At 44.2% G+C, this 26966-nt stretch overlaps 1 protein-coding gene and 1 long non-coding RNA gene across 2 annotated transcripts in view; one reads left to right on the forward strand and one right to left on the reverse strand.

Moving 5' to 3' along the window:
* LOC111158900 (zinc finger protein 879) overlaps positions 1-26966 on the forward strand; it is a 166379-nt gene that overhangs the window by 104194 nt on the left and 35219 nt on the right. The gene's annotated exons all lie outside the window — the stretch shown is intronic.
* LOC111158902 lies at positions 15948-25951 on the reverse strand. Its single transcript, XR_002641388.1, has 2 exons — positions 25763-25951; positions 15948-16332 (listed from the first exon to the last, which is right to left on the reverse strand). It is a non-coding gene; the product is annotated as an uncharacterized LOC111158902 (long non-coding RNA).

The following is a 26966-nucleotide window of genomic DNA, read 5'->3' on the forward strand; positions in this document are numbered from 1 at the left end:
AGCAAAGGGCACCCTGGGGACAGGTGGTGAGCTCCCAGCCCCAGGGATTTGCAGGCTCATCCCATGGGGGCTTGAGCCAGCTTGGGCTCCATTAGACAGGGTGGATTAGGATGGCTGCAGGGATTTGGGCAAATCTGGCAGAGGGAATGAACAGAAGCCATGTCACCCCTCTCTCTTCCCCCACCACATGCAAGGGCCCTGCCAGTTTTACTCCCAGAGCTGTCTATGCACCTCTCCCTGGCGGAGGGTGGAAGCCAGGAGGACGGGATCCAGCTCTGCCTTTACCCATTTTACACCTTGGGAAGAACGGAGCACTTAGCTGGCCCTAGGCCCCAAGCTTGACATTACAAAGGTCCATACAAACTGGGTGTTGTAGGTGGATGGGCTGGGCTCATACAGCCCCTCGCAGCCCTCGCCTGCTCAGAATGGATCAGATGAGGCCACCGCCGATGTCACAAAGCACGTTCCAGAATCCCACCGGCCCCTGAATGCAAGACAGACCATCAGCAACTGGGGCAGAGCCCTCACAGTGGTGCAGAGAGAGGCGAGAGGGTCTGTGACCAGGCTGCTGGAGGTGTAAGGAAGGGAAGTGGGTGGGCCCCAGGCATAGGGCAGGACTGGCTCTGAGGGTGAGGAAGAGGAAGGGGTCATGGCTGGAGCACCTGGCGGGGGGCGGGGCATGCCTTGAGAACGTCGAGACCAGGACCAGGGCAGAGCAGGTCCATGGAGGGCAGAAATCAAGAGTTCAGTTTGGGACACAGGAAAGCGAAGAATCTCATTCAATTGGTTGGATCCATGAGTCTGGAATTAAGGGAAGAGGCCAGGGTGGGAGATAAGGCTGGGATGGCATCAGCAAATGTGGTGTTTAAAGCCATGGATGGATGACCTCACCTGGGCAGAGGATGTGGACGGAGGGTGAGGACAGAGCCCCAGCCCCCCCCCCGCCCCCCAGCAGTAGGAGATAAAATAGAAGAGAGGAGGCTGGAAGGGAGCGGCCAAGGAGGTAAGGAGGGATGGGAGAGTGAGTGGCAGAGAGGCCAAGAAACAGGGATTGGTGAAGAAAGAAAAATTCATTATAATTAATTCAGCCTCGTGCAGTGGCAAAGGGGTTCTTATTCACCTTAAACAGATGACACAGCCTAACCAGAGAAGTACAGTGACTCCCCCAAGTCCACACAGCACAGGAGACTAGGGGCTGCTCACATAACCCATCGTAAAATAGCTCAACAACTTTTACTTCTGAGTCCGTAATTTCAGTTCCAGCGAGTTCAACTGACAAGACTAAATGAAACTTAAGGCTCGGGCTGCTGCTCTCGGCATGTTTTCATATTTCTAACCCCAAAGCTGGAAGGTTAAATATATCTATATTTTTAGACTAGGCTTCTTACTGAACCACCAGATGATTTTTATTGCAAAATTCATTTAAAACTCTATGTTCTCGGGGTCCCTGAGTGGTTCAGTGGGTTGGACCTCTGCCTTTGGCTCGGGCCATGATCTTGGGGTCCTGGGATCAAGCCCCTCGTCCGGCTCTCTGCTCAGCAGGGAGCCTGCTTGCTTCTCTCTCTGCCTACTTGTGATCTCTGTCTGTCAAATAAGTAAATAAACTTAAAAAAAATAAAAACAACAACTCTATGTTCTCAGGGTTCACTTAATAGTTAGCTTCAAAGCTGTTGATCCCTGGATTGGGTCCACCTTCTCAATGGTTGAAAGAGAGTGGGGAACATGGTTTGTGAGCGAAATGGCACGCTCTTTGGCACGAGGTTGTTGAAACACCCAGTTGCACCCAAGGACATTCCCCTGAGCCCTTTCTGAATGTTCTGTCTGGAAAAATGTGAGGCACGTGTGCCTTCAGAAGCCTCCCATTCTGCTGTTGTCCTGCCAGGCCTGCCCATGCCCCTATGGCATCTGACCCCCTCACAAATCCTTCTACACAAATATTCATGGCAGCATTATTCGTAATAGACAAAAGTTAGAAACAATCCAAGTGTCCATCAGTGGACAACTGAATGAAACAATTACGATAGGTTCATGCAATGGATTATAATTTGGTTGCAAAAGGAATGAAATACTGACACAGGCTGTAATGAGGATAAACTTCAAAGACATTATGCTAAATGAAAGAAGTTAGCCCCCAAAGGGGACATATTACATAAATGCATTTATGTGAAATATCCAAGATAGGTTAAATTCAGGGAGACAGTAGATTTCTGGTCACTATGTCTGGATGCAGGGAAGGATTGTAGAGTAACTGCTTAAGGTACCAAGAGTTTTCTTTGGGGTTGAGTCAGATGTTTTGACACAATGTAGGGGTGGAGGTTGTCCAACACTGTGAATGACCTGTGACTATCATCAATGGAAAATAACCCAATCCAGACAAGATTTCAGACCCTTGAAGGTCACCAGATAAAGAGCAACATGCTGAGGGGAAAGGGAATATAAAATGGGAGTGGAAGAAGGTAGTTATAAAAACTAACTACGACCACGTGACCAGTTATGCAAACAAGGATTGTGATTATCATGATTTCATTTTTTTGTGATATGAACATGTTTATATGCTTTGTTTTCTTTCTTCTCTTATTCCCTTATCATATAACAGAAGATTTGTTGACTTTATATCATAATATTTAAGTTTTTTTTATATCACTGTATTGAACATCACTTAAGGACTTCACCTCCTCTCCTGGGGGAGAGATTAGCACATTTTTGGTCATACTCCAGTTAGTTGTCATGTTAGGTGGAAGTATGATCTTGTTATTACCTTCATTTGAAGAGTAAGTATGGTTTAAGGAAACCCAAATGGGTGTTGACAAGGGGTGGAATTGTGATGGTTAATTTTATATGTCACATGGCTGGTCAAACATTGTTTTGGATGTTTCTGTAAGGGTATTTTCTGGATGAGATTCAAACTGGTGGACTTTCAGTAAAGCACATTCTCCTCAATAACGTGGGTGGCCTTGATTCCATCAACTAAAGGCTTGAATAGAATAAAAGGCTGGTCTCACCCAAGCAAGAGGGAATTCTACAGCAGATGACTTTCACACTTCACCTTGAGTCTCCTGACCGACTCTACAGATTTTGGACCTGCCAGTCTGTGTAACTGTGTGAGCCATTCCTTAAAGTAAATCTTACTCAGTCTCTCTCCAAACACCACCCTCCCACCCCGATTTCTGGTTTTTGTGAAGACCCTGTCTAATACAATATGTTTTCAATTTTCTGGGGCATATACCTAAGAGTAGAAGTGTTGGATCATATAATTCCATGTTTAACTTTTTAAGGAATTATAAAAATGTTTTCCGCAGTGGCTGAGCCATTTCACATTCCTACCCACGATGCATAGGGATTTCCACTTCTCCACATCTTCACCAACAATTGTTATTTTCCATATTTTTTATATTTTCCTAGTGCATGTGAAGTGATACTGTGATTTTCATTTGCATTTCCCTTAGCAACTTTTCATGGGCTTTTTGTTTGTTGAGCTTCTTTAGAGAAATGGCTATTTAAATACTTTGGCCCTTCTGTATTAGGTTTTTTCAATCTTTTTGTGGTTGTAAGAGTCGTAAGAGTTCTTGATATATTCTGGATACCACACCCTTATTAGAGATATGATTTGCAAATATTTTGTTCCATTCACTAGGTTGTCTTTCACTTTCTTGACAGGGTCCTTTGGTACACAAAAGTTTTCAATCTTGATAAAACCCAAATAATATCTATGTTTTATTGCTCATGTTTTTGGTGTCCTGTCTAAGAATCCATTGCCCCATTTGAAACAGGAAGATTTACACCTAGGTTCTATTGTAAGATTTTGATCGTTTTAGTTCTCACGTTTTGGACTTTGATCCATGTGGAGTGAATTTTTGTATATGATGTATGAGTAGGGGTCCAAGTGCATCCCTTTGCACGTGGACATCCAGTTGGATGCACAGATATCCTCTGTGGTAGGTCATATGTAGGCAGAGCCCTGAACCTGAATGAAGGGTGTGATGGAGCAATGTTGCCATCTCCCAGGCAGAGGGAAAAGCCATCGGTGACTCTGGATATAGTCAGGTGGCACAAATGAATCAAGGAATGTGTCCAGGTGTTTCTGCAGGAGCAGAGCGTATGTAGTCCTGAAAATTTTTGTGTCACATAAAAATGCTTACAAAAGATAACTGGAGATATTGTGGGAAGAATGGGATTAGAATAGACCATTCAGACCATAAACAGGTTTAGAACCAGAACACTAACAAAAACCACCCCCCCCCTTTTTTTTTTAAGATTTTATTTGTCAGAGAGAGAGAGAGAGCACAGCAGGGGGAGAGACAGGCAGAGGGAGAAGCAGGCTCCCACTGAGCAAGGCGCCCAATGTGGGCCTTGATCCCAGGACCCTGGGATCACGACCCAAGAAGGCAGACGCTTAACCAACTGAGCCACCAGGCGTCCTTTTTAAAAAAAGTATTTATTCATTTGAGAGAGAGAATGAGCGGCGTGGAGTGGCAGAGAGAAAGAAAGAAACAGACCAGGGAGCCCGATGCACAGCTTGATCCCAGGACCCAGAGATCGTGACCTGAGCTGAAGGCAGACGCTTAACTGACTGAGCCACCCATGTGCCCCCAAAACCACAATCCTAATAAAAACTAACTGCATAGTTAAAAAGATGTTATAAGATATTAGATACATAAGTACATATACATGAGACAGAGAGAGAGGGTGCTTCACTTAACAATGGTGAAAGGAGGGGCGCCTGGGTGGCTCAGTGGGTTAAGCCTCTGCCTTCAGCTCGGGTCACGATCTCAAGGTCCTGGGATCGAGTCCCGCATCGGGCTCTCTGCTCGGCAGGGAGCCTGCTTCCTCCTCTCTCTCTCTCTCTCTGCCTACTTGTGATCTCATTCTGTCAAATAAATTAAAAATCTTAAAAAAAAAAAAAAACAATGGTGAAAGGACTTTGGAAGAGGAATGTGATGGAGAGTTTGTTGTCACAGAGTTAGGAAGACCACACAGAAGTGTTTCAGATTGAAAGCAGGAAGCCACGCTGAGCTGCGAGAGACAGCGGTGTCAGGAGCAGTTCTGTTGTCCCCAGTTGGACTGCTCTCAGCTGTGCGGGCTGCCTGCATTCAGATCCTCTTGTCTGAAGTATAAAAAATGTTCTGGGGAAAAATCTCATACGAACCAAGAAAGCTTCCACGTAACACTGCACTAATCCCAAATATAGAAGCATTATCGCAGTACAACACACTTCTTCACAAAAAAAATTTTCAGAGTAGAAACAAAGAAAATATTTTATCGTTCATTTTATGAAGCCTAAACACAGCTAGAACAAGAAAAAAGATCTTCAGCCAAACAAAGGAGTGTAGAGACCAAAATCCTAGTCAAAACATTTGCTAACCCGAAATTCTTAAAAACCTCATAAGCAAGTCTGGTTTGTCCCAGAAAACAGATTAATGACTTAAAATTTATTAACGTAATTCACTGCATTAACAGATTAGAGGAGGCAAAAAATGATTATCTAAATGGATGCAGAGAAAGTATTTGATAACATCTAATATTCATTCACGATTTTAAAAACTTAGTAATCTCGGGAATCTTCTTTAGCCTCATGAAGTTAGCTATCAAAAGCCTACAGGAAATATACTCGGTGATGAAGTCATCTCAGGTATTTATTTCCTTTAAACTCAGAACGAGAAACCATTCCAATTATCAGTCCCTCTTCGGGGGCACTCATCAGTGCAAGAAAAAAAATAAGCATGACTGAATTAAAGATAAACACTCTCATCATTTGCAGATGTGGTTAACTACTGTATTCAGCATCCCCCAGAGAAACAGAAGATAGATAGACAGACAGACCCACATGGAGTTTCAGTCTGAGGCCTCAGAACCAGGAGAGCCCATGGTGTATGTTCTGGACAGAAGACCGGGAGACCTGAGATCCAGAAAGAGCAGATGTTTCAGTTCGAGTCCAAATGCAGAAGAAGACCAGTATCCCAGCTCAAAGAGGGGAGGGTAGGCTTTTTTGTCCTGTCTAGGCCTTCCGTTGATTGGATGAAGACCGCTTACGTTAAGGATAGCAATCTGCTTTATTCAGCCTACCAACTCAAATGTGAATCTCCCCTGGAAACACTTACACAGACACACCCAGAATTACATCTGGTCAGATGTTTGGGCACCCTGGGCCCTTGTTAAGTTGACATCAATTAAACATCACCAGGTCACCCCTTATCTACTTGGCACCCACAACCATCTCCTTAAGCCATACTTAAGCTCTATATGAAGGTAATAAGGTCATACTTCACGTGATACTGCTATCCTGTATACAACCAAAACCTCACTAACCCCTTCCCCAGAGGAGGAGGGGATGTTTTTTGAGTGATGTTTATGCTTCTCCTTGACATCCTGTAACATAAATACTGTAAGCCATCACTGGTCCTGGTGGGACTGAACAGTTGTACTCTTCCATTTACCTTAATCACAGGACTTGGTGATACGACAGACATCTGAAGGGGTCCCCTGTGTCCACCGTGGAGTGGCTGTCTACTTTCCCCTCAGTGGTACTCCAGATCAGCCACCTAGGCCAGCACGGTAACTCCCTTCTTCACCTGTCGATTCGGAGGCAGGAGGAGTCCAAAGTGGCCATGTGAACCTACCTCGGGGTAATTACTGCTGTGTCTCCAGGTGGAAGCATTCTGCCCCCTGGAACTCAAGACCACTGGGCCAGCAGAACATGAGGTTATGGGAACCAGAAGTGAACATTTTGCTGGTGGGGCTTTAGGAGTAATAATGAGTGGGGCCTCTATTTCTACCCCTTGGTTCCTGGGTCCTTTAATTCTGGCTACGGGGGCAACAGCGATCGGTTAGAGTAATACTAGGTCACCCACCGACCTCAAGAAAATTTCCATGCAATGAGGTACAATGTAAAATACCATGCAATCTCTGAGCCCATGGCACGTCCCTCTGAGGGATCAGTTTGGCTTCAAGAGACCCAAAGGCTTAGTCAGAGAAATGGGATCCTTAAAATTCTAGAGTTCCGGATGCCCCCTTCCACCACACCTGCTTAAGAACTATGCTCCCAGAAGCTCTAAAGATCTGTGGAAATGGCCACAATCTGATTAAAGAAAGCCTAGAATTTTGTGTTCCAAGAACTTGGCTTGGTAACTGTCAGAGTGGGGGACCCCCCAAAATGTGGCTGGACAGAAATGCGGGTTGCACCCCACAGAAATGTGGGGTGAACTCAGTTTGTGGCTAAGGGTCCCACCAAGCTGCTGCCAGCCCTCAGGGAAGATTACAACAGCTGTTCCGAGGCGTGTTCCAATCAGAGAAGATCAATGAGGAGATGCACTTGAAAGCAAGCGTTCCCAAATCAACAGACCAGAATGGGATAACTATTTTAATTGGCATGCAGAAGCCTCCACAGGGCTTCGAAATTCCTCAGCAGATTCACTGGCAGATTTGTTACAAAAGGCTAAGGAAAACTGACGACTTAAGAGGTACCTAAAACAAAAGACCGGAAGCCTGACATCCTCCTCCTGCTCCCCTCCATCCTCCTTTCTTTGAATACTCAGCTCTTCTAATTCTTGGTCTGAACTGCCTCTATGAGACTGTAAACAAAAGTCCACCCCGTTAGTGGCCTAATGGACATCCTCACCTCTATCCCCAAAGGAGGGCCCCTGTGCGGGTCCCTCTCAGAGCTGATAGGACCCGGAGATTTTCTGAGCCCAGGAAAAATAAAATTAACATTAATGAAATACCTTGCCAACTTCTGGTAAATAGCAGAGTTGCATCGTCGTCTTTAAAGCCTATTTGGAGCCTGCAGATGGGGTTCTGGGGAAACTGGCGGAAGTGAGCTAGAATGAGACTTTGGACCAGAATCCCCTCTCCTGCATGGATCTCTGTCAGGGAGAGACAAATCATATTTCATATTGTCCTTTACCTTTCCAAATCCAGGGCACTGGTTATCGATTTTGATGATATCCCTTGCACCCTCCCTCCCAGGGCCATGGGGCTGTTTAATGCTGCCTGAAACATTTACAGTTTGGCCACGATGAAACCTGGCAAGGTATTTAAAGATTTTTTTTTTTTTATTTGACAGACAGATCACAAGTAGGCAGAGAGGCAGGCAGAGAGAGAGAGGAGGAGGAGGCAGGCTCCCTGCTGAGCAGAGAGCCCGATGCGGGACTCGATCGCAGGACCCTGAGACCACGACCTGAGCCGAAGGCAGAGGCTTTAACCACTGAGCCACCCAGGCGCCCCTGGCAAGGTATTTAAAAGGATTTTATAACTCTATAATCAGAAGTTTGGCCAAACTAAAAGCTGACATTCAGAGCCTAAGAGAAAATTTTTTAGGCCGTCCCATGCCCCAAGCAAATAGAAGACAATGCTGGGTGGGTGATTCAGCTTCAGACGTCATTAGTGTAAGGGCCTACTTAGCCAGAGTGAGCCATTTTGTTGTTTATGCAGTAAACTTTGAACCTGCCCCTTTCCCCAAGAGGAAAGCACTTAGAAACAGAATTGGTGAAATACGGCCAAATAGCCCCCGATAACGGAGCCCAGATTCAAGGACGTGTCCAGCCAGATGGAAACGTCCAATCAAGTAAAAGCGCATGTATTACCCGCCAGGGAGTGTGAGCTCCCGCCTTTTGGGCACCAGACAAAGGCGCCAATTCTAGCCAAGGTCATAGGCTGAATTAGATGACTATCATGGGGTAGAATGTAATTCAATCGGCCACCTGTGTGTGGCCAGGCTCGACCACATGGCCTTTACTCTATAAAAGTTAGTCTGTGAGGCTGGGAGGGGTCGCCTCTTTGCAAGAGATGGCCCTGGCCGGTCAGTTTGATTCTCAATGCTTGGCACAAAATAAAGCTTTGCTTGACCTTCGCTTTCTATCAGTCTCGTCCTTTTGTCTATGGACCCTTTCAGTGGGGGCTTGTCCCGGGATAAAACGGCGAGGACTGAGCCAGCATCAGAAAACCTCCGGAGGTAAGATCTCAAGACCCCTTGAGATCCTATCTGTTTGTCTGTCTGTCTGTCTGCAGAGCTCCAGGGTAATAAAGCCCACCGGGGAGAAGCTGGACGCAGCATAGCTCCCAGGGCTGGAGTGGATGCAGGGACACCTCATCCCTCGGCGGGGGGGATTGCCAGGGGGTACGGGCCCTCCCAGGCAATCAGGGGACCGAGAAAATTCCCAACATTGGGTGCATCTAGGGGACCGAGAAAATCCCCACCAGCGAGTGCACCCAGGGGACCGGGAAAATCCCCACCAACGAGCGTGTCGAGGGGACTGCAACCGTTGTGTTTATGGATGCACGTAGGGAACCGAGAAAATTCCCCGCTGGGTCAACGGATGCTCATAGGAAACTGAGAAAATTCCCTACAGCGGCAGGTTAAAGGCTGCTGGGTCTGGTTGTAGGGGGCCGGGTAACCCCTGTAGGGGCCGGAAAACCCCCACCCGCGGCAGGCAGGCTCTGGATGAGGGCCGCTGGGTTTGCGGTTGTCTTTGTCTTGTCTTTTTGTTGTCTGTTGTTTGTTGTGTTTGAAGGAATGGGGCAAGCAGAGTGAGGGGACTCTGATTTTCATCTCTCCGCTCCTCCTCATAGATGTGGGGCTTCTCCCAAACTCATTTCGTGTGTTAATGGCTATAACTGGGGCCAACTGGGGTTGATCTAACTCGAGACAGAGAATTTAAGGAATATTCCCAAGCAGCTGCCGAAACTTCCTTTGTTTCAGGAAAGTTCCTTGCTCTCTCTGGCCCGATGTGGACTGCCTAGCCCCCTTCCCCTTGCTGAGGGGGAAAGCATGGTGTCTGCTCCTCTGTTGGAGTTGATAAGCTCTAAAACTGGGAATCCTTTCTCTGCCTCCTGGCGGTACTTTGTTTCTTCTGTCTCCCCCTTCTCGTGTTTCTGCACCAATGTACATGCAGCCTGCACGACTAGATCATGCACCGCGGCTCCTTCTCTCTTCACTGTCAAGGAGCAGGAAGAGCAGCCCCTGGACCTAACACCCCCCCACTCCAGATCCTCCCACCCATGTCTCAGGTAAACATTCAAAGTGGAGTGGGTCCAGGTGGAACGTAAATCAGCATTTGATCTAAGTTAAATTTGTTGGTTTAATTAAGATAGACATGTCTTTTAAGTTATCAGCAGTAAATGTGAAACTTCAGAGTTTACTTAAGATCAGATAAGCTCTCGTTATTTCTGTTAAAATCTGTTGAAATCTATTAGCAAAGAAATGACTAAACTGATGGTTAATTGTCTGTCTCAAAGTTTTAATGGGTAATTGCTGAGATAGCTTTCAAAGTCTTTGGTAACCTGAAAGTTTAAAGTTTTGCTTGGATGACAAATGGAATTAAATTATGGACATCTAGGTCTTAACCAAACAGGACAAAATGCTAGAGCGCTGGTTGCTGGAACTAGGTTTGTGCTTTTGAAATCTGTTGGTAAACGTGTTTTGTGCTTAACTGATTCATAAATTTGCCATCTGAAGAATTCTGTTGTAACAGTTCACAATCGGTCAATAACTGATTAAGGTGTTTCTAAGAGTACAAAATTCTGCTAAGTGTAACTAAGACTGATGAAAATAAAGGAAGCAACTCTGTGGAAAAGTATAAGATATGTAAGTAAGATTTTAAAAATGGGAGTATATTTTGTTAAAAGTTAAGGTAATTTTGGGGCACCTGGTTGGCTCAGTGGTTTAAAGCCTCTGCCTTCGGCTCGGGTCATGATCCCAGGGTCCTGGGATCGAGCCCCAAATCGGGCTCTCTGCTCAGCGGGGAGCCTGTTTCCTCCTCCCTCTCTGCCTGCCTCTCTGCCTACTTGTGATCTCTCTCTGTCAAATAAATAAATAAAATCTTAAAAAAAAAAAGGTAATTTTGTCCTAAATGAGATGGTGGTTTGAAAGGAAATGGCTCGGGACAAAACCTGAATACAAAGAAAAGTTGTAGAAGGTTTATGAAAGGAAATCTTCAGAAAAGAAATTTTAGGTATGGTCAGGACAGACTAAAAAAGAAAGAAATACAGCCTCCAAGGTGATTTAGCACTCTCCTGACATGCCTCCACATAGATTATACTTCCAAGTGAAAGGGCCATTTGGCCTTGAGAGATTAAGAAAGCAGCCCAACCTTGAGGGACTGTGAAAACACCCTGTTACCATCCTCCATTGCCTGTAACCATAGAAACTCACTCTTATTTGTAAAGAGTGAAAGGGGAGACTGATCACCTCCCATTAGCCAGGGATACCCAAAAAGGGGAGGGTGTCCAACCTGTTTGAATCTGAAGAGTGCCTGACTGTGTGAATGTGTCTGTATGGCTCCACCGCTTCCACTACAGAGTCTGAGTGGGCTGCACCCTGAGTCTCGCCGAGCGTCATCTACTCCACAGAGTAGCCTGGTCGGGGGTTTATATGGACAGACCTTAGCTAAGACGCTCCTAAGTTCCCGCGAGGGACGGGAGCAGGACAGCATCTGAAAGATCCCCCTCCCTTTGTTTGCAATGTCATTCACAATGGGAGGGAAACCCAGAAAACTCATATCTTAAGACTGCACACTTAAAAATAAAAAAGGGAAAGACACTGGTATAGAAAAGCTGGTTTTCTCTCTGTTTAAAAGGGCAAAGTTTTCTTAGGTTAATTGATCTGTTAAAAAGTGTAAATGGTTTTCTCTTTGCCTGCCCAGAAAATTCAGTTCCTGTTTTGTTTTATCAGGTGTTTAACATCCCTAATTATATTTAAGCATATGTTTTAAAACTTTCTAAGGTTTTAGCAATTGTTGACAAGATTTAAACCAATGATAAACCTTGGGTTACATTTGGGTAAATGCTGTAACTATTCTAGAGATTCTATGCATTTCCTAAAGTTTTAATGTTTTGATAAGGTCATCACCTGGTAATTTAACCATATCTATTCTGAGTTTTTGTCATTTGTAATTGTTTTAATTCCCTTGTAAGATAAATTCTGCCTTAAAGGAACTTCATATGGGAGACTTTCAGGACAAATACAGGTCTCTGATATATTAAAATCCTGGAACGGAAACAGGTAAGGATTTCCAGAAATAAAAGCTGCATTCGAACTAAACCAGAATTAGCAACATGGAAAGTAATATGGGACTAAATGAACTAAAAGATTATAGTATCGTGTCTCTTAATGTTTTGTCTTATTTTAAACATTGCTGGTTCTCTAATGTTTGCTCTTCCAGACGAGGGATACTTTTTCTTAAGTTATCTGTAACTTACAGAGAGGTAAAAGTATTGATTTGTAAACAAATCAAGGCACTCAACTTTTCTCTCTATCTGAACCCTCTGAAAATCAGAAGGTCTCAGTAAGTATTCTTTCTTCCATGGCAATCAGTCATTTGCATAAGTTCAATAAGAATCTGTTTTCCTTGTAAGGACACTATTGGAAACTGGTTATTTTACCAAGGCTTTGACTGGGATATCATATTTGAAAAGACTCAGATATGACCAAACAGTTTAAAGGAACTAAGGTTGACTTTATGAAACCTGGAGCCGTAAAGCCCTTTGGAACTGTTGGCCTGATTACCTTGCTTACAGAGTTCCCAGCAGCCTCACCAGGTGAGTAAAGAATGTCACTCCTTGGTAGGTACAGAGCCTCAGGAAGAGGAATTCGCCCAAGTTGACAGGTTTTACAGGCATGTCTGATGGCAAGTATGTGGCTTGGCTTCTGGCCTGGAGAGGTTACTAAAAGTTCAACCTAGAGATTCCTTATAAGAAGTTCCAGCAAAGCAGATTCTAAAAGGTCTATCTGATCACACTCACTGTTCTTGCTGAGCTTATGTAAATAATTAGACCAAGTCTGTTAAAACTGGACTTGTTTTTCAAGTAAATTAGTCCTAATTTGGCTATCTCTGGAAATGAGGGTTATTTTAGAGAGAAAAATTGTGTTTTAATAACACGCCTTTATGGATATTATATTCTAGATTTGGTTGTCTTTAAATATTTGTTTACCTAAGCTAGAAAACTTGAGGCCAACTTCAGAGGAAGATTTAAAATATTTATAAAAATGGGTTAAACTAGACTATGAAGGGGACTGGGCTAAGACTAGGAAGAAATTAGCCAAATACATCAGGGCACTCATTTGGGGAAACGCAAGCTTAAGGAGCTTATGGGCAAGCAGTTTCAGGTTTCTAAATCATGGCGTATGATTCAGGATATGGTTGATAGATGTGCTCAATGTCAGGTGGTAAATGCAAAAAGAACTAAAATAAAAAGAGGGAAAAGAGATAGAGGTTTGGGTTACCCCTTGCGATCAGGTCAGACAATGACCCTGCATCTGTGAGTTCAGTCCCACAGGTATTGGCCAAACCTATAGGCACTAATTGGAAACTACATTGTGCCTACTGGCCCCAGAGTTATGGGCAAGTAGAGAGAATAAACTGGACTCTTAAAGAGACCTTGACAAAGCTAATTCTGGAGACTGGTGGTGGATGGGTGGCTCTCCTTCCTTTTGCCCTCCTCACGGCATGATGTACACCCTATTTAAACAAGGTGACCCCATTTGAAATAAAGTTTGGGAAACACCCCCACCCGCTCTGCCCTCGGCTACAAGAGGTTGCCCTAGCAAAAGTGACTGGTCAGTCTGTACTTCAATCACTGCAGGCATTACAGCCTGTCTAGCCCACACAGGGATCCGAACTGCCCACACTGAGACAGAGACAGAACTGGAACCACATCCTTACCAACCCGGGGACTTGGTTTGAATATGTCACCACCAAGTGGGAAACTTGGAGCCTCGCTGGAAGGGACCTTTACTGTCATCCTGACCATCCCCACGGCAATGAAAGTAGAAGGCATCTGGGCCTGGATTCATGCGGATCACATCAAACGAGCCAAGGACGAGGATGCCCCCCAGAGATGGAAGCTGCTGCCAATGGACCCTGCAGATCGTGGACTAAAGCTAAGACTCAAAAGACTATGAGTTCATTGTTGCTCCTATTGTTACCTGTTTTTGTAAGAGCTTCTAAGTCACCTCATAAGACAGAAAAGTATAGGTGGGAAATTAAACAAACGGAATTAGGAGAAGTGGAAAAGGTTATACAAAGCGGTGAATGGCTAACTCACCAGTCGACTGTGCAATTTAATGTAACCTTATGCCAATTGGCACCCATTAACCCCTGTTTAGATGACTTATAACCCCTTACAACAGAAAAACATAGAACTGGCTAAAAAGTCAAGGATTTGACTAAACTCCAAAGAAAAGGGGGGAATGTAAGGGCCTACTTAGCCAGAGTGAGCCATTTTGTTGTTTATGCAGTAAACTTAGATTGAACCTGCCCCTTCCCCCAAGAGGAAAGCGCTTAGAAACAGAATTGGTGAAATACGGCCAAATAGCCCCCGATAACGGAGCCCGGATTCAAGGACGTGTCCGGCCAGAAGGAAACGTCCAATCAAGGGAAAGTGCACGTATTACCTCCCTACCCGCCAAGGACGTGTCAGGCCAGATGGAGACGTCCAATCAAGTAAAAGCGCATGTATTACCCGCCAGGGAGTGTGAGCCCCCGCCTTTTGGGCACCAGACAAAGGCGCCAATTCTAGCCAAGGTCATAGGCTGAATTAGATGACTATCATGGGGTAGAATGTAATTCAATTGGCCACCTGTGTGTGGCCAGGCTCAACCACATGGCCTTTACTCTATAAAAGTTAGTCTTTGAGGCTGGGAGGGGTTGCCTCTTTGCAAGAGATGGCCCTGGCCGGTCAGTTTGATTCTCGACGCTTGGTGTGAAATAAAGCTTTGCTTGACCTTCGCTTTGTATCAGTCTCGTCCTTTTGTCTATGGACCCTTTCAATTAGGTCATTCTTTGGGGAGAGGAAAGCAACTGTCTTTATCTCACACATCCTTGCAAAGCTCTTGAGGGAGTTCAAAGTTCACCTGTTCCTTTTTACCTATCCCCAAACCTCCCCGATTTCTCTTAAAAGGTTTGTAACTTGTGTTCTCTCCCATGCCTTTGGGAGGCAAAGGTTGAAGCACAAATTTCGGGAAGGTCATGCTTACCACAAGAAAAATAAATGGGGGAAAACTCATTTGAAACAGCTTTAGCCATCCGAGCAGGTGGCTTTAACTTACTCCATCTGCCAGAAAAATGGAGATCCAATTCTTTTCGAACTAAAACGGAAGCTATAAACTCTCTTTATTCCATCTGCATGTTTATGTGTGTCTCTGTATGTGAGTTGTGGACGTGTAGTATTTTCTAGCTCCAGACGGTATTACTAAAGTTAGTTAAATGTCAGACTTATATCTTCTTCTTCACTCTATCAAGTTCATAAAAATTCTCAAAAATATAATAGAGACTAACCCAAGGGAATTTCAGGTTCATGTGATCTGGGAAAAAGATGTGGCATTAAAGCCAGTTTAAGTTTGTTGGTTTATTCACTCAACATCCACCATAAAACTCGTATTCCACCTGAGTTCACTAACCAAGTAAGTTAACGCTATTGCTTACAAGATATGTTAGCCAGAAAAATAGCTTGGGGGTAATGGCTAACCTTGTCTAATGTTTAATGAGGTTTATGTAGGTGCTCCAAACACAATTGTTGAAAACAAGCGATCTAAATAGATGTAAGCGGGGTGCCTGGGTGGTTCAGTGGGTTAAGTCTCTGTCTTCAGCTCAGGTCATGATCCCAGAGTCCTGGGATCGAGTCCCGCATCGGGACTCTGCTCGTCAGGGAGCCTGCTTCCTTCTCCTTTCTCTGCCTACTTGTGATCTCTGTCAAATAAATAAGTAAAATCTTTTAAATAAATAAACAAATAAATAAATAAATAAATAGATAGATGTAAGCAGCCTGACAGGTTTTAGGAGAACTTTTTAGTTTCTCTGAAAATTTCGGTCGTCTAAAACCTTGAAGTTTTGCTAAGTTATATTAAGTGATGAAATCATTAAATATCTAGATTACTTCCAAATAAGATACTCTGTATTTGTTAGATTGGAGGCTGCCTGAATCATGAATTAGTAAGACCAATTAGACCTTCAAACTTACTTGGTTGCATTTTTATTGTTTAACAGATGTGGTGGCAGTGGTTGGACTGAAGGAGGCTTCCGATGGCTTCAGAGATAACCAGAAACAGGTGCGGTATCCCATAAACCTTTTGAGTTTGCAGTCTTTCTTGTGATTTCCAAGGGCCATAGGTAGATCCCCTTTCTGTCCTGAGCTCCATTTTCTTTGCATTGAGTTCCTGATTTAATTGGCTTTCTAGTCCAGGATTTAGCAAGTCAGTTTGAGCAGGTCAGTTTGACCATTAGTTCTGGTGATTCTTACCCGGTTCAGTTTTATGATCTTAAAATTACCAGCAAAGTCCATTCTATGAATCTCTCTGAAGATGAAACACTTTTGCGAAAGCATCAGAGTAAAATAATAATCCTGTAAATGACAAAGATGGGAAAATGCCATGGTTAGAGATCTGATTAGAGGTCATTACCATGCAGTTGACAAGGAAATGTGGTTATTTTGTGACATACAACATTTTAAGATAATAACTAGGATTATGATGGGAACAATATTTAGTTATCCACTTAACCTCAGTGACAAAGATTTCCTAGGTAAATTTTTTTAAAAGATTTTATTTATTTGTCAGAGAGAGAGAGCACAAGCAGGCAGAGTGGCAGGCAGAGGTAGAGAGAGAAGCAGACTCCCCGCTGAGCAAGGATACTGACACGGGACTCGATCCCAGGATCCTGGGATCACGACCTGAGCCGAAGGCAGAGGCTTAACCAACAGAGCCACCCAGGTGTCCCAAGTTATATGAGTTATTTATCTGTTTGGGATATTAATCCCTTATCAGATACATGATAAATATTTTCTCCCATTCAGTAAGTTGCCTTTTCATATGTTGATGGTTTCCTTTGCTGTGTAGCAGCATTTATTATTTTTTTAAATTAGGAAATACTTGATATAAGGGTTGGGAGTTATAACTCAGTTTCCTTCTTTGTGGCGTTAATAAGAAAACAGCAGGGCCAGGATGGAGTCACTTGTGCTAAACCCCATGTCAGCAAACCAAGACTTCATATCCAGTCTGAATAGTTTCAGCTCTCTAGGAATGTAACCTTTAACCAGTTAACCTGACATTACCTAGTCAGCACCAGTTAGGAGGTCCACCTGGTCTGGAACAATGCATTCATCCTCTGTTAACAATTTCCTTTTCTCTACCCCTCTCTGCCTTTACAAACCTTCCCCTTTCTGCAGCATTTTGTGAAAAGTGGACAAGACAAAAAAGTCTGGGTTTGGGTACTAAGTGAGTCAAGAATAAGGTTTGTTAATACAGCCTCTTCAACCCTGAATTCTCTCTTGTGCTGCTTTAGAAGTCAATCCCTTCCCATTTTCCCCAGCATTAGGGAACCACTGATTTGACTTCTGTCCCTTCTGGCTTTGTCTCTTTTTTGTGTCTTATATATAAAGGAGCACACACTATGTAACCTTTTGTGTTCTGCTTCTCTGACTTAGCATAATGCTTTTATTTATTTTTTAATAATTTTTTATATTTTTTATTAACTTATAATGTATTATTAGCCACAGGGGTACAAGTCTGTGAATCGCCAGGTTCATACACTTCATAGCACTCACCATTAGCATAATGCTTTTAAGATTAATCTGTGTTGACAAATGCCAGAAATTTGTTTCTTTTATTACATGAAAGTATCAAAATCTATTGATCTATTTACCAGTGGGTAGATATTTCAGTTTCTAGGCATTGGCTATTATGAGTAAAGCCACTGCAAAGATTTTCATACAGGGGCACCTGGGTGGCTCAGTTGGTTGAGCATCTGCCTTCAGCTCAGGTCATGATCCCAGGGTTTGGGGATTGAGTCATATGTCAGGCTCCCTCTAACTCTCTCTCTGGGTCAAATAAATAAAATATTAAGAAAAAGATTTTCATACAAGTTTTTGTGTGGACATATGTTTTCATTTACCCTTCAGTAGATACCTAGATGCGAAATTGTTGGGTCACGTGGTAAGTGCATGTTTTGTTGGGTCCCCCCAAATTGGGTACCCCAATAATGGGTCCGTGATTAAAGGAGCGAGACTGATACAAAGCGAAGGTCAAGCAAAGCTTTATTTTGCGCCAAGCATCAGGAATCAGACTGGCCGGCCAGGGCCACACCTCTTACAGAGAGGGTGACCCCTCCCTGCTTTCCAGACTAACTTTTATAGAGCAAAGGCCATGTGGTTGGGCCTGGCCACACACAGGTGGCCAATGAAATTGTAACACACAGAGAAAGCTGCACAGTCCTGCTAGGTGACCAATTGAATTACAATTTACCCTAGTAGACATTTGATTTAGCCTATCACACCTTGGTTAGGATTGGCGCCAAAAGGCTCCCAAAGGGCGGGGGCCCATACTCCTTGGTAGCTAGGAGCCAGTATGCGCCCCCACTGACTGAATACCTCCACCTGGTCTGACCCACCCTTGTACTTGGACTTTGTTACCTGGGACTGGTTTCCAGGACTTGCTTTTAAATAAGATCCCCTGGTGGGGGCAAGGTCAATTTAAGTTTTACAACAAAATGGCTGTTCAACCGGGGTGGGGCCGCTCTGGCTGAATAGGCCCTTACAGTTTAACTTTATAAGAAACTGACAAAATGTTTTCCAAAGTGTGAGAGTTCTGCTCTTTTCACATTTTCATCAGCATTTTGTATTATCTATTAGTATTTAATAAAAATTTGTATTTAATAAAAAATTATCAAATCATTTTAGGAGGTGTGTTAGTTGCTTTCTTTCTTTCTTTCTTTTTTTTAAAAGATTTTATTTATTTATTTGACAGAAATCACAAGTAGGCAGAGAAGCAGGCAGAGATAGAGGGGGGAAGCAGACTCCCTGCTGAGCAGAGAGCCCAATTCGGGGCATGATCCCAGGACCCTGAGATCATGACCTGAGCCAAAGGGCAGAGGCTTTAACCCACTGAGCCACCCAGGCGCCCCAGAGGCATGTTAGTTTCTTATTGCTGCTCTAACACACTGCCACAAATTCAGGGGCTTAGAACATGCATTTATTCTCTTGCAATTCTGGAAGCCAGAAGTCCAGAACCAATTTCACTGAGCCCAAGTCAATGTGAAAGCATGGCTGCTTCCTCCTGGGGCTTTTTCTTTGCCTTTTCCAGCTTGTGGAAGGTGTCCACTATAAGGACTTATTTTATATTTTTATATTTTAGCCAGAGGCTTCCATTGAGGTTAAACAATAACCTTGTTGTTTAACCCTTAAACTGTCCCTGCTCCCCTTCCCCCAGGGGACTTACTTAAAAACAAGTCCCAGAAACCAGCCTCAGGTAACAAAACACAGATACTAGGATGGGTCAGGCCAGGTGGAGACATCCGATCAGTGGGGGGATGCATACTGTCTCCCTAGCTACCAAGGAGTATGGGCCCCGCCCTTTGGGAGCCTTTTGGGCGCCAATCCTAACCAAGGTGAAATTGTAATTAATTGGTCACCTAGCAACACTGTGCAGTTTTCTTTGTGTGTTACAATTTCATTGGCCACCTGTGTGTGGCCAGGCCCAACCGCATGGCCTTTGCCCTTAAAAGCTAGTCCGTAAGGGAGAGCGGGGTCGCCCTCTCTGTAAGAGGCGCGGCCCTGGCGGGCCAGTTTGATTCTTGATGCTTGGCGCGAAATAAAGCTTTGCTTGACCTTCGCTTTGTATCAGTCTCACTCCTTTAATCACGGACCCATTATTGGGGCATAACACCCACGTTCCTTGGCTGACAGCCTCTTTCCTCCATCTTCAAAGGCAGCAGTGTGGCATCAATTCTTTCTTTCTGTCCCCCTTCTTCTATCATCATATAACCTCTGTTCTGACTCCCTGCTTGCCTTTTTTAAGGACCAATGTGATTATGTCAAGCACACCTAGATAAGCCAGGATAACTGCTCTATCTCAGGATCCTTAACTTGTTCACAAGGGCATCGTCCTTCCTGCCATATAAGGTAACAGTCACACATTCTTGGGGTTAAGTTGTGGATGTATTTGAGGGGATGTGGGCCCTTCCGGCACAGTAGATATGTAAGGGCCTGCTTAGCCAGAGCGAGCCATTTTGTTATTTATGCAGTAAACTTGGATTGACCCTGACCCCCAGAGGAACTTACTTAGAAACAAGTCTGGGAAACCAGAAAAATATAACTGACCAGCCCCTGATAACAGAGCCCATATACCAGGACGTGTCAGGTCAGGGGGAGGTAACAGAGCCCAGAATACAAGGATGAGCCAAGCCAGGTGGAGACATCCAATCAGAAAAGCACCTCCCTAACCACCCAAGATTGTGGGTCCTGCCTTTTGGGCGCCAATTTTGACCAGAGTGATAGGCTAGTTCAAATAACTACTATAGGGTAAATTGTAATTCAATCGGCCACCTGTGTGTGGCCAGTCTCGACCACATGGCCTTTACTCTATAAACGTCAGTCTGTGAGGCTGGGAGGGGTCGCCTCTTTGCAAGAGACAGCCCTGGCCGGTCAGTTTGATTCTGGATGCTTGGCGCGAAATAAAGCTTTGCTTGACCTTCGCTTTATATCAGTCTCGCTCCTTTGACCATGGACCCAACAGGTATGTAGTGGTGTCTCCCTATAGTCTGAATTGGCATTTTCCTAATGACTAATGCTGTTGTGCTACATTTTCTGAGATTAATATATCTTTTTAGTGAAGTATCTGAGCAAATCTTTTGCCCATTTAAAAAATTAGGATGTTTGGTGTAGTACAATGGAGTTTTTTGAAAGTTCTTTATATATTCTGGGTATAAATCCTTTATCAGATAAATGCTCTTCAAGTGGTTTTCCCCGATTGTGTCTTGTCTTTTCATGCTCCTAAGACTGTGGAAATTTTTCATTTTGATGAAATCCTATATGTTGCTTTGCAGAGACCTGGTAAGTCTCTCTCCTTGGCAACATCATGGAAGTACAGGTTCCCCCATATACTTATTAGAAAATAAAATACAGTCAAGCCAGATCTCTAATTTTGGTTCTAAGTCTCCTTGTTGATACTGATGGATAAGTAGGCAGTGACACTACTCCACGAGATGCAGACAGCAAAATGCATACTCGACAGTCTGGAAGGTAAGCTGCCAACAGCTGAAGTAGTGATTCCATCCTTGGCCAGTGTCTCTCTGAACAGAGGTCTGTGGTCCAGAGCACTGGTGTGTTAGGTCCCGGCAGAAAAGCCCTCCTTTTGGTGGATATCTTTATTCTCCCCGAAGCACTCCAAGCTGAGCTGGCTTTACCTTCTGATGTATTAGGTCCAAGACTCCAAACACTGATGGCCTGGTGGGCCAGAAGGTGCGGGCAGTGCTGGTGAGTGTTCATACCCTGGGGAACGAGGCAGCTTGGTGCAAGTCCTGCTTTCCTCCCTACCTGCGCAGCCCAGTGCCCTGGGTCCACATTCCAAGCCAGAACAGAGGCTGATGCTGGGGCTCAGGACACAGGCTAGATGTGTGGAGAAGGAAGAAATCCTCCATGGAGAGGAGGGCTGCAGGTCTCTCTCCACTATCCTGATTGGGACCTATGGCCACACAACAATCTTATCAAGAATTTAAAAATGTTACTTCAAAACTTCTCTAATCTGATGACATGACCAAAGCTTATGCAGCAGATAAAATCTTGTGTTTTGAGACAAATGTCCTTTCATTTCTGTTAAGCTGAATATATAATTATTGTTCCCCAGGTGACCAGCTTTTGTGTACTACAGTGTGATTTCACATCAACAAAACACAGTGAAAAGGCAACTTTGTGAGGATCTCATTACAAAAATAAATAATTTATATTTTAAAAAGAATGTTGCCTTAAAAGAATATAGTTTAAGACTACTCTGTGACTGGCTACAAAGTCAGATACCATGTTTCCGTTTGCCTACAGGTCTCTATTAAATAATATACATATTTAAACATTTAAAAAAATTTACATCTGAAGTCAAATGGTATCTGCGTCATCCCCTTGAAAAAGACAAGGACCTTAGCCTGTCATCATATCCTCTTTGCCATTCCCTTTTGTTATCATGTGTTTTTAATCCTATTATTAAATCTTCACAATATGCCCCAAGAATCATTTTGATCCCTGATAATTTACTAATGTACTTACTACATTCTCCTATAATCCATACAAGTTACACTTTGATTGATTGATTGATTGGTTTTTGAGAGAGAGAATGAGAGAGAGCATATGCAAGCAAGAAGGAGGGGCAGAGAGGAGAGAGAGAATCCCTAGCAGGCTCTATGCAGAGTGGAGACCAGCATGGGGCTCAGTCTCACAACCCAGAGATCATGACCTGAGGTGAAATCAAGAGGCAGAAGCTCAACTGACTTGAGCCATCCAGGTGCCCTCTTTGATTTTTTTAAAATGACTACATTTATCACTAATTCCATCAGAAATATTTTAGGGATTACAATCTATGCAAATACTTTCATCTTCCAAATGCATTTACTTCACTTACAATTGAATGCTAGATTAAAGGGTTATAGATTTACAAGTTCTAAGTCATTTTACTTTAGGAATTTGAGGATATTACTCCACACCATCTTCTAGAATCCAGTGCTGCTGCTGAGTCTGATATCAGCCTTACCCTCTTTGCTTTGCCTAGAAGAGTGGGCATGCTTGATTACCCAACATCCATTCAACCCCCCTTCCTATTTCCCAACAGAACCTTGATTTTGTGTCCATGTCCACATCACACCGAACTCCTGAGCAGCAGAGAGGAGGGAAGGAAGAAACTTGGTTTTCTGACGACCTCACTGAACTACTCATTCTGCTGGAGCTAGAGTCCCACCCAAGAATTTCTGGCTCTGCCTTTATCATTTAAGACAACTAAATTTTATTTTTATATCCTTGTAGCTCTTAGGATTTTCTGTTTATCCTTAAGAGCTCTGAAATTTCATACAGGATATATTTTTTTGTAGGTCTCTCCTGGCCCAAACCCATCATTATGTTCTGTAATCTATTTGTAATTTTTCCTCCTTTTCATTTCCTGGCTGCTGCTTCTGAATCTTTCTACTAGATGGATTTTGGATCTCAGGGCATACTGCTGCATGCCTTCCAAGATTTTCTCTCAATCCCTGGGGTTCTGATGGTATTTTCTAGAGCTGAAGGGGATCTATTCCTTTGAAAATTAAATATGTATGTGTTTTTGTCATTTTAAGGAATATTAAGAGAAAAAAGGAGGCCATCATGTACTCAGTGTCACTTTACTTATACTTTGTAAATCTCAATGTTATGTTGTTTTGCCAATAACAGTTCATAACTGTTACATCTTTATTTCGTATTGCTATTATTTTTATTGCGGTAAAAGTCACGTAACACAAAATTTACCATTTTAGTCATTTTTAAGTGTACAGTTCAGGAGTACTAAGTACATTCACATTGTTGTACAACCATCACCACCATCCATTTCCAGAAATTTTTCATCATCCAAACTCAAACTCTATACCCATTAAACAATAAATTCTCATTCCTCTCTTCCCCAAATGCCTGGTAACCACCATTTTTCCACGTTTTATAAATCGATTCTAACGACCTCATATAAGTGGAATCACGGTGTTTGTTCACTTTGAGTCTGCCTTATTTTACCTGGCTTGTCTTCAAGATCTGTCCACGTTGGAGCATGTGTCCGAACAAGTATGCGTTCTTTCCTTTATATGGCTGAATGATTTTCCATTGTACGCACACACCACATTATGTTTAGCCACTCATCTGTCCATTGACACTGGCTTGTTGCCGTCTTTCAGCTACTGTAAATATTGCTGTTATTAACATTGTACAAATACTAGTTTAAGTCATCACTTTCAATTCCTTTGGGAATATACCCAGAAGAGGAACTGCTGGATCACATAGTAATCCTATTTTTAATTTTTTGAGGAAAATACTATTTTCCACAGCTGCACCATTTTTCAGTCTTGCCAGCAATGGATTCCAATTTCTCCATGTCCTCACCAGCACTCATCTGCTGCACTGTCCTGTCCTGTTTCATTTTGACGGCAGACATACTAATGGCTGTGAACTGCTCTTTCAATGCCGTTTTTTGTTGTTGTTGTTTCAGATTTTATTTATTTATTTCACAGACAGAGATCACAAGTAGGCAGAGAGGCAGGCAGAGAAGAGGCGGGGAGCAGGCTCCCAGCTGAGCAGAGAGCCCGATGTGCGGCTCCATCCCAGGACCCCGGGATCATGACCTGAGCCGAAGGCAGAGGCTTTAACCCACTGAGCCACCCAGGCGCCCCTCAATGCATTTCCCTAATGGCTAGGGATATGGATTACCTTTTATCAATATGAAACAAATAATTTTGTCCTATTTAATTATTTTTATTTTGAAGTGATCTTTGTCTTATTGTAACTATGAAAGGAAAAACCTGAAACAATCACTCCTGTCAGGACAGTATGTTGAAAATGGAACCAGGGGGCCATTAAGGACGTGGGGCCTATGCACGTCCACTTCCTCGCAAAACGCTTACTTTTAACTGTAGCTCAACGCCAAACCAAAATATCATGCTTCCTGCAGCCCAGACAGCAATCTGTGAATTCGACAGAAATTAGACTATTTCAGCCAAACATAATTTTGCAAAAACAATTTAGCTAAGACTTCTTTGAATTCCCTTCCTAGGAATCCTAGGAATTCCTCTGCCCCCAAGGCAGAGCACTATTTGGGTTTTTTCCCAAACACCTGCGTCTCTCCAAATGCAATTCCTAAGACCCCCCCCCCGCCCGATAAGTTGTTATTTGCCTTGCATCCTTTCTGCAATTTTTTTTTAACATCACACTTTTTTGATCCCAGTTTTTTTTTTTTTTTCATATTTTTCTGGCATATTTTAGTTACTCTCTTTGTTTTCTACCTTCAAGCGCCCTTTTGTTTTAGTTCTGTTTTGTAAACTGCATTGCTGGTTATTTTAAAAAAGAAATCATTCAACCCTCAGGGAGCACCCCACAGCACCAGTCACTGAGCGGATTACAGTCAATGCTACAAGACAAACTTTACAATTCAAAGGAGTCATTTTTACTATTTGTTTGAAGATTTTATTTATTTATTTGAGAGAGAGAGAGAGGGGGAATGAGAAGGGGGAGGGGTAGCAGGAGAGGAAAACCCAATGTGGGACTCGATCCCAGGAACGTGGGATCATGATCTGAGCCGGAGGCAGACGCTTAACCTACTGAGCCACCCAGGCGCCCTCAGAAGAAGGTCCTCATTAGAGGACCCTCATAATGAGGACCCTCATTAGAGGGTCGTAAAAAGGGAAATGACGGGCTTGCGCTTTTTTTTTTTTTTAACCCAATGTGAATGTCAGTTAAAAATACATTTCTACAGGTTACGACACTCAGACATAATTGTTTAAAAACTCAAAAACGTGTAAAATAGATAAAAATAATAAGCAGCCGAGAACAAAAGACCCCAATAATGAACACAGCAGCGGCTCGCCGACTAGACGGGTTCCCTCCCGTCAAAGGAGAGAAACCACAAGCTTAGTCTGGCCGAAGGAGCCCGAGGAACCAAACCAGGCAGCACAGCCTGAGGCGACAAGCCGCCACAAAACGCCGCAATCTTCGCGGAAAGACCCCCGCAACACATCTCACCACGCCCCTCAAGGGGCGGCCGCACCCCGAGGCTGACCGGAAAAGCGAGCTGGACCCTGCCAGTCCCTCTGCTCCTGAGGCTGCAGTTCGGGACGCGAGTCTGACCAGCTCCGATCAGGGCACAGGACCTGGCGGTTTCTGCGCATTTAACCCCGAGCCGAACGAACCTTGGCATTCCAAGAATTCTTGCTGCCGCAGTTCACTCACCCACCGAGAACAACAGCAGCGAGCGGCTAATTTTGCACATTTTTAAATACGTACTCACTTTTCCCGAAAAGCGCGCTCGACGGGACAGGCGGTGAGAGAGGCGGAAAAGACGCGGCGGCAGCCTTCTGGAGGCTCCCAGCAGGACGGCTTTCTCCAGCCTTAGGGCTATTGGCCCATCTCGGGCACCATAGGCCGTCGTCCCGCGATGACCTCTGGGAAATAGAGTTCGTAAGGAAAAGCGCTGCCGTTGAGCGGAGGCACCCGTTTCCAAGTCTCGTGCGCAGGCGCAGTTGCGCCCGGCGGCCTGGCGGCGGTGGTGAAAAATGTCCCCAGGCTAGGTATCCTGCTTGTCTCCGGTGCGGTGCGCCGGTTGGCGTCCCGGTCGCGGCGGGCCCAGGTACAGGGTGCCGGTGAGAGCGGGCCCGGGGTGTGCAGCTCCTGCGGCGGGGCCAGGGCAGAGGGCCGGCCGCCGCGCGAGTCCCAGCCGAGTCCGAGTCGCGGGAGTCCGAGCTGCGGCGGCCTCCGCAGGTGAAGGCGGCCCGGGAAGGGGGCGTTGCCCCGGGAGCTTTCCGCTCCCGCGGCCCCCCTTCCCCGGAAATTGGAGCTGTCACTGCCTGAGCCGCGGGAGCCAGCCTCGGGCAACGCTCCTGGAGCAGTGGCCCCAGAACTGAGATTGCTGGGAGTTCTGCCCTGTTGGAGGGTTCGTGCACCCTGGGGCGGTTTTTGGCTGATCGCGTTCGTTGGTCTCCCCCCACCCCCCTCCAGTTTCAACTTTATTTTATGTGTATTAGTTTTTGCTATCCTTGCTGTATTGAGCTTGTGTGGCCCTGTTCTCAGAGTGAATCCTAGAGTGATTTGACTATTCTTTTTTTGTTTAATTTTGTCCTTTTGCTGAGTTACTTCCCTTTTCTCCAAAATTTAAATTCATCTCTAGCCAATGATGCTCTTTCTTTTGAGCCTTGTGGGGTTTTTTTGGAGCAGGGAGAGGATGGGTAATGTTTTCGTTTATATTGAGGAGATTTGATAACTCTTTCTTCATAAAGGAAGCACCATTTCCAAGGGGAACAGAGGACTAGTTTTTGGTTTGCTCTTCCGGAAAAGGACACCAATTTCCTACAAATGTTAGTGAAGAATGATGATAATTACCGTATTATTTTATTTTGTTGTCATACATTATATCTAATTATATAGTATGTTAGGTACAATGTAATTAAATTGTAATACATCTCAAAATATTTAAGTGCAGATGTGCAGAGTATTTA

The sequence above is a fragment of the Enhydra lutris genome, unplaced genomic scaffold (assembly GCF_002288905.1).
Source record: "Enhydra lutris kenyoni isolate GAN:26980312 unplaced genomic scaffold, ASM228890v2 scaffoldscaffold64, whole genome shotgun sequence".
Classification (NCBI taxonomy): domain Eukaryota; kingdom Metazoa; phylum Chordata; class Mammalia; order Carnivora; family Mustelidae; genus Enhydra; species Enhydra lutris.